Raw genomic sequence first — 8,741 nt, forward strand, 5'->3', positions numbered from 1 at the left:
CTCTCTTAGAAATAAATAAAAAACATTTAAAAAAAAAAAAAAAAAAAAAAAGAAGTTCAGTACAGTCTGAAATCAGAGCGCGTAAATCCAGCTGAAGGTAATGCCTGGCTTCTTCCCAAAGGGGCGGGGATAACCTGGTGTTAAACACACAAAAGCACCCAGGGACACCTGGGTGGCTCAGCTGGTTAAGTGTCTGACTTTGGCTCTGTTCATGATCTCACGGTTTGTGGGTTCAAGCCCCACATCCAGCTCTCTGCTGTCAGCACAGAACCCACTTCGGATCCTCTATCTCCCTCTCTCTGCTCCTCCGCCCCCAAAAAATAAATAAACATTTAAAAAAAATAAACAAGTTGCACGAGGTACTCAGAGAACCCAGACCTGATTCCTGAAGCCAAACGGCTACAGCCTCCAGCCCTGCCCAAAAAGACTGAGGAGAGGTGACCCCCTGCCGCCCCCAGGCCTGAGTTCTTCTCTTCCTCCTCCCTCTTTAGGACTGAGCTCCCCACTGAGGACTAAATCAAGTTCTAGGCTCCTCAGCGTCTCCAGGGAACATCTTGGTTTAAGTGCTCTCCTGCCTCAGAGGCTGTTCTTCACAACAAAAGGAGAGGAAGCCAGCAGAGAAGGAAAACTGGCTGAATATTGTGGATAGAATAAGGATGTGTCCTTGGAGGCCCATGGAAACATGAAAAGTAATGCAGGCTTTTTCCTCAGGTTTAGAGACCTCTCATGTCAGAGGGTCTAATGTGTAGTCAGGGAGGCCAGGGCCTGGGCTTCAGAGAGACTGGAAGCCCATGATTTATCAAAACAAAAAGAGCTCATGTGATTTCAGGTCATTTCTGGGTTGCAGAAGGGCCAGTAGTCATCTTGGATGGAAATTCAATATGGCTCTTGCTTCGAGCAGAGCTAATCCATTTGGAACAGTTGAGGCATTTATCAGCAGTCAATCCGAGAATATTTACTCAGCATCTTAGACAGGAACTGGTTCTCTTGTTTGAAACAGTAATGAAATGCTCCACAGTTGCATCAGAGAAGAGTTCCGGAAAGAAATCTCCAAGTAAACAGAGGAAGATATAAAATCAGCCTCACTCTGCCCTACCCCTCCAGCTTATAGATGTTTATCTTCCCCTTAAGAATTACTGGGCACCTGGGCAGCTCAGTCAGTTAAGTGTCCAAAGACTCCTGAGTTTGGCGCAGATCATGAGATTGCGAGCTCAGGGTGCTGCATTGGGCTCTGTGTTGACAGCACAGCATGGTTCCTACTTGGGATTCTCTCTCTGCCCCACCCCTGCTCTCTCTCTCAAAACAAATAAGTAAACATTTAAAAAAAGAATTTCAATGACTCCTACTATTACAAAATCCACCTCATTCCTTTAATCCCCTGGTACAAACTTGGATTAAAATACCCTTTCCTTGGTTCCCTCAGTAAAGCCTAGACAACTTGAGGTTGGCAAGAACAACTTACCAAATGTTAACGCAGAACAAGAATAGCATTTAATACAAAGTTCATCAGAAAAAAAAAGGTCATGACTCCAGAGTGGGTCTGAGGCCATGATAGCTGACCTAGCCACAGATGGCAGGCCCAGCTCCGGGGCCATTTTACAGAGCCTTCTTCACTTCTGCCCCCCCCCCCCCCCCCCACAGCAGCCTTCGGCCGTCGCCGGGCGTTCCTCATTCTGCTTCCCTGACGATTCCTAAAGCCTGTGGTTCTCTTCATGTCCATATGATATTCTCTAAGGAAGTACAGCATCTCTTTAAATGAGGCCATGACGAGTCATAATAGTTCGAGGAGCGTTAAAGAACAGCAGTCTTGCTTCATGGCCTTTCCCCACATTTTAAACATTATACAGGCTGAAAACAGAGCTCAACTTTTTGAAAGATGGCAGTTATGCTTTTTAAAACTTTGGTTCAGGCCAAACTCTAGTAGCAAATACTAACCTCAAATAGTATAAATAATTTTAAATAGTGGGTACTGAATTTGAGTCAACAGGAGCACCTGGAAGGCTCAGTCGGTTGAGCATCCAACTGTGCGGACAGGTCAGAGCCTGGAGCCTGCTTCGGATTCTGTGGCTTCCTTTCCCTCTGCCCCACCCCCACTCATTTTTTATCTCTCCCCAAAATAAATAAACATTAACAAAAAAAAAAAAAAAAGAATTCGAGTCAACAAATATTTATCTAATAACAGCTGTGTGCTAAGTAATGGATTAAATCTAGAAAAGTGTCTAGATAGTCACTTATCTATGGAGATAAGTGAAATGTGGCTTTGTCCTTTGAGGAGTTGACAATCTAATAATGGGAATAAGACAGATATTGGCTTCACTATAACATAAGACAGAGGGTCAGTACTGCAAGAGTTTTGTTGTTTTGTTTTGTTATGTGCTGAGGTAGCTTAGGGGACAAAAAGGACATGTCCGGTTAGAGGCGACTTTTGGAAGAAGGAATATGGAAGGATGAAGTGAACAGAAATGAAAGCCTCCCCACAAAGGAGGAATACGATGAAGGAAGGTCCAGAGTTGAAAAGCGGGCCAGTAGTCAGGCCACTCAGTATGTGGGCGATTATTCAGGCAAGAGACTGGAAAGCAGATTCCGAGTAAAGAGTTTATTTATACTTACCTCCGTAAGCGAATGTAAACTGCTAAAGATTTTTGAGCATGGGGCCAGAGTGATCCGAGCTATACACTAGGTCAGGTAACCTGGGCTATACACTAGGTCAGGTAACCACACAGAAATCCATAGGCTGGATTGCACGGAGGCGGGGCTAGACGCAGGGGAGCCAGGTCAACTGGTCCAGATGAGAAGAAATCAAAGTCTGAACAAGGGAGGTGCTGGACATGGGGGAAGGTGGGGGTGAGAGCCCAGGAGAGGTGGCATTTTCAGCACCTAGAAACCGTCACCCTGTATAGAGGGCAAGGAGGAGTGAGGAGGCAAAATGATTCCAAGGTGCCTAGCCTGAGAGGCGGGGAGGGTGCTGTGGCCTTCACAGGGAAATCAGGAGGGAGCACCTTTTTGGATCACTAAAAGTGTAAAAAACCAGGGGCGCCTGGGTGGCTCAGTCAGTTAAGCATCTGACTCTTGGTCTCAGCTCAGGTCATGATTTCGTTGTTCATGAGTTTGAGCCCCACATCGGGGCTCTGTCTGTGCTGACAGCTTGGGAGCCTGCTTGGGATTCTCTCTTACCTCTCTCTCTGCCCCTTCCCTGCTTGCACTCTCTCTCTCTCAAAATAAATAAACTTTAAAAAAAATTTTAAGTATGAAAAAACAATCCTGTGAAGTAAGCTGAGGAGGACTTCTTACAAGGAACTGAGCTCTGAGGCAATGGACCCCATTGCCTTTGTCTTTTCCCCTGATGCAGTGTTCAAACACGACGACTTCCCCTCTCTAGTCCCTTCTTTACAGGGAGGGAAGCTGGAATGAGGACTTACCATTGGTAGTTTCCATTTATAAACCAGGTTTGAGGCTCTGGGGAGATTCAGTTCTCTCAGCTCAGCTCCAAGGATCACCTAATTGATGACAGAGATGAGATGCAGCCTAGAGATTAGGTAATCAAAGCGTGTTAAAGAAGTCATTGATTCAGACTCTCTTAACAAAAACAAATTTGCTGGGCAGAGAGCTAACTTTGCAAATAGAGTCTTCAGAGGAAGAGTCCCAGCAAAGAAAAGGGCAGCGTACAGGATGCTTCAGGTTATAGACCAGCTCCCTCTCTGAAGTCTCAGAAAGTCAGCCTCGATGCCAGTATTACAGACAAACACTGTCCTTCTGGCACTTTCCCACTCTCCGTGATGAGCAGGGTACCAGATGGTCAGGCATTCGCAGACCTATCATTTCTACAGTAACACCCAAGAAAATAACCAGGGCAGACCCAAAAGTCAGGGCAGGTCTGTATCATGAGAACCTGCTGCTTCAGAATGGCCCTTTGATTACTGTCCCTCTTTGATCCCTGGGGATCTGGGAAGGAGGCTAGTTTCTGCTCAGCGAGGAGCTGACTTTTTCCTCGCTTCTCCTAAAGTGGGGACTCCCTTGTCACTTTGCCAGTCTCTTCTGGAAGCCTCCAGACTCAGTGACCGACCTTACATCTCAGTTTCCCTGGGACCACCCAGGTTTAGGCCTTGATCCCACATCTTTTGGGGTTTTTTTGATCCCACATCTATTGTAAGTTAAAATTTGCACACAATAAAAACACAAGTCATACGTTTCGCATCAATAGGTTTTGACAAATGCATCCATCTGTAGAAGAAGCAACCCAGGCAAGATACAGAACATTTCTATGATCCCAGGAAGTTCTCTCATGCCCTGGCCCAGCCAAACTCCCCCCCCCCCCCCCCCACATACATAGGCAATGACTGTTCTGGTCTCTGTCACTACAGAGTACTTTTTCCATATCTTGGAATAGAAATGAGCTTCATATAAATGGAATCACGCAGCTTGTACTCTTTTGTGTTTGGCTTATTTCACCCAACATAATGTTTTTTGAGATTTAGCCATATTGTTGGTGTTCATTCTTTTTTATCGCCGAGTATATTTTCTTGTGGATGGACATGTGTGTTGTTTCCAGTTTGAGGGAATTATGTACAAAGCTGCTATAAACATTCTTTTTCAGTCTTTTTGAAGGCATATCTTTTATTTCTCCTGGATATCCATCTAAGACTGTAATTACTGGACCATAGGGTATGTGTAGGTTTAACTTGAAAAATTTTTTTAACGTTTATTTATTTTTGAGAGACAGAGAGAGACAGAGCATAAGCAGAGGAGGAAGAGAGAAAGGGAGACACGGAATCCAAAGCAGGTTCCAGGCTCTGAGCTGTCAGCACCAAGCCCATTGTGGAGCTCAAACTCACCAACTGTGAGATCATGACCTGAGCTGAAGTCAGACACTTAACCAACTGAGCCACCCAGGCACCCTGGTTTAACTTTGTTTTAGAAGCTGACAGGCAGTTTTCCAAAGTAAGTGTCTCATTTTATACACTCACCAGCAATATATGGGGTATAGTTGTCCCACATCTCAGCCAATATTCAGCATTATTGGTTTTTAAATTTTAGCCATCCTAGTGTATGAGAAGTAGCAGCTCATTACATCTTTAACTTACATTTTCCTAATGACCAATGATATACTTATTGAGCCTTCACTCATCTTCTTTAAGATATATGTATTAAGCTCTGGACCATTTTTTAATTGAATTGTTTGTCTTTTTTTATGGCTGTGTAGAAGTCTGTTACATATTCTTGATTCCACTTCCTTGTGAGATATTAATGTATTGAAAAGACTGTCTTCCAGGGGCGCCTGGGTGGCTCAGTTGGTTAAGCATCCATCTTCGGCTCAGGTCATGATCTCATGGTCATGGGTTCAAGCCCCACGTTGGGCTCTGTGCTGACAGCTCAAAGCCTGGAGCCTGCTTCAGATTCTGTGTCTCCCTCTCTCTGCCTTTCCCCCACTGACGGTCTGTTTCTCTCTGTCTCAATAATAAATACATATAAAAATTTTTTTTAAAAAAAGAAAGAAAATACTGTCTTCTAATCTGTGACTTGAGTTTTTAGTTTCTTACTGTCTTTCCAGAGGCAGAGGGTTTTTGTTGTTGTTGTTGTTTGTTTTAATAGAAACTCATGGGAAGGTCCAAAGACAGTACAGAGAGGTCCCCTGTTCTCTTCAGCCATTTCTCCCGATGGTTTCATCTTTATATAGCCATAGTGTGATGTCAAAACAGGAAACTGACATTGCCACAGTGTACACCTAGAGTTTTATGTCACTTTAGCACAAGTGCAGGTTGTAACTACCATCACATTCAAGATACAGAACTATCGCATCACCGCAAAGATCCCTCTCGTGCTACGCTTTTACAATCGTATTCATCGCTGCCCCCATTCCTGACCCTTAGCGATTTGTTCTCCGATTTGATAGATCTTTCATGTTGAAACTCTGTATCAATCAAATCATACAGTATAGGACCTTCTGAAATTAGATTTTTTTCACTCAGCGTAACATTCTTGAAATCCATCCAAGCTGTTATGTGCATCAATAGGCCACCCTCTGTGATGTTCTATGCTGTGATGGACCACAGGTTAACCTTCGAAGGACACTTGGGTTGTTTCTAGGATTGGGCCACATAGACATAGCTGCTATCAACATCCATCTACAGATTTTTGGGTGGACATAAGTGTTCACGGCTCCTGGCTAAATGCCCAGAGTGTGATTGCTAGGTTGAATAGTAAGCGGTATGCTTAGCTTTCAAAGAAACAGCCAAATTGATTTCCAAAGTGATTGCACCAACTTTACATTCCTGCTAGCAATGTGTGATGGATCCAGTTTCTTCACACCCATACCGTGTGATATTGTCACTGTTTTTTATTTCAGCTATTCTAATAGATGCAGGGTGATCCGATATACCTGGTGGCTAATGATCTTAAACATCTTTTTCATGTGTTTATTTGCCATTTGTATATCCTTATGATTTGCAGACACTTTTCTCACAGCTTGTAGCTTGCATTTTCGTTTTCTTTAACAGTCTTTCACCATGCACACATTTTCAATCTTAATGAATATCAATTTATCATGTTTTAAATCTTTATGGATCTTGCTATTAGTTTCCCATCTAAGAATTCTTTTTTTTTTAATTTTTTAATGTTTTTATTTATTTCTAGGAGAGAGAGAGAGACAGTGTGAGCAGGGGAGGGTCAGAGAGAGAGGGAGTCACAGACTGAAACAGGCTCCAGGCTCTGAGCTGGCAGTCAGCACAGAGCCCGACGCGGGGCTCGAACCCACGAACCGCGAGATCATGACCTAAGCGAAAGTCAGACACTTAACTGACTAAGCCACCCAGGCGCCCCTCCCATCTAAGAATTCTTGAGTAGCCCTGGGTCCTGATGATTTTCTTCTGTTTTCTTTTAAAAGTCTTACCGTTTCATGCTCTACATTTAAATCTGTGATCAGTACTGTGTGATTTTTATATACTATGCAAGAGTTATGTAATGGGGGTAATGGAGAGTTGGTATTTAATGGATACAGGGTTTCAGTCTGGAAGTTAAAAAAATTCTGGAGGTGAATCGTGGCAATGGTTGCCTAATGGGAATGTACCTAATGCTACAGAACTGTGCACTTAAAAACAGTTAAAATGGTACATTTTGTGTTATGTGTATTTAACCAAAGTATAAAAAAAAAATCAATTCATCCTGAAAGTGTGGGTATATTTCAGGATTTCCGTTCTGTTCCATTTATGTATTTTTCTATCCTTATGCCAATACAACATTCTCTTGATTACTGTGTAAAACCAGTATTTTGTATAAAACAAGTATTATTATAGTAAGTATTGAAGTCAGGTAGTATGAATCTTCTAGCTTGTCCTTTATTTTCATGATAGCTTTGGCTTTTTTAGGTCTTTTTCATTTCCATATGCATTTTAAAATTAACTTGTCAATTTCTACCAAGAAAAAAAATCTTGTTGGGATTGTGATTGAACTTGAGATCAGTCTTAGATCAGTGTGGAAAGAACTGGCATCCTAACAATATTCTAAACCATTATGTGACATATTTCTTCATTTATTAAGCATTGTTTAATTCTTTTAAGCAGTATCTTATGATTTTCAATGTAGCAATATATCTTTTGTTAAATTTATTCCTAAGTATTTTTGTTTGTTTTGGTACTATTGTAAATGGAATTGTTTTTATGTTATTTTTCCAGTTGTTGCTATTAGTACTTAGAAATATGAACAATTTTTTGTATATTCAACTTATATTCCTCAATCTTAACTGTATTAGTCTGGGCTTTCCAAATAAGAACCAATGGTGTATAGAAAGAGACTTATTATAAAGAATTGGTTTATGTGGTTATGGAGGCTGAGAAATCCCAGGATTTGCAGTAAGAAAACTGGAGACCAGGAAACCTAGTATAGTTTCAGTATGACTCTGAAAGTCTAAAAACCAAGAGAGCGAAAGGTGTAAGTTTCAGTCAGAGTCCAAGTCAAAAGGCAGAAAAAGAATGATGTCCCTTCTCAAAGAGAGTCTCACTACAACTTTTTGTTCTGTTTAGGCCTCGAAGCTCACCCTCATTATGGAGGGCAGTCTACTTTATGCAGGCCACCAATTCAAATGTTAATCTCATTTGGAAACATCCCCACAGACACACCCTGAGTAACATTTAACCAAACAGTAATATTAACCATCACACTGACTAAATTCACTAAGTAGTTGTTTTACTGATTCCTGAGAATTTTATACACACATAGTTATATTTTCTGCAATTATAGTTATTTTACCTTTGCTTTCCAATTTTATGCATTTTATTTCTTTTCTTCCTTCATTGTATGAGTTAGAACCTCTAATACTGAATAGAAATGGTAAAGCAATGTCCTTGTCTTGTTTTTGATCTGAAAACAAAAAAAATATTCAATATTTCATCTTTATGTATGTTGTTATTAGCATAATTTACTATACTCTCTATAAGATGGAGGAAGTTCCTTTCTGTTCCTGATTTGTGAGAGTTTTAATCATACATAGATGCTGAATTTTGTCAAATGCTTCTGCGTTTATTGAGATGACCATATGGTTTCTTTCTGTGATGGTGAATTAGGCTGATGGTTTTCAAATGCTAAATCACAAGCATATTTTTTAAGATTTCCATTTTCACTCTCCAGAGTGTCCCATTTTTTTTTTACAGCCAATTATATGGTTATTTTTTCTAGAGTTCCTCCATCGGTTTTACATTAACTCCTGGGCTTTTGTCAATTTGGAGCTTCAGGAATCTGCTGTACCTGGT

At 41.4% G+C, this 8,741-nt stretch overlaps 1 long non-coding RNA gene across 1 annotated transcript in view; it reads right to left on the minus strand.

Moving 5' to 3' along the window:
- The window catches only part of LOC120222928, a 29,562-nt gene extending 26,070 nt beyond the window's left edge, over positions 1–3,492 (minus strand). Inside the window, exon 1 of the long non-coding RNA XR_005526145.1 lies at positions 3,420–3,492. This is a non-coding gene — a long non-coding RNA (uncharacterized LOC120222928). The remainder of the gene's footprint in view (positions 1–3,419) is intronic.
- Between the last annotated feature and the right edge of the window lie 5,249 nt (positions 3,493–8,741).

Source organism: Hyaena hyaena, unplaced genomic scaffold, assembly GCF_003009895.1.
Source record: "Hyaena hyaena isolate Hyena2069 unplaced genomic scaffold, ASM300989v1 scaffold_17, whole genome shotgun sequence".
Taxonomy (NCBI): Eukaryota; Metazoa; Chordata; class Mammalia; order Carnivora; family Hyaenidae; genus Hyaena; species Hyaena hyaena.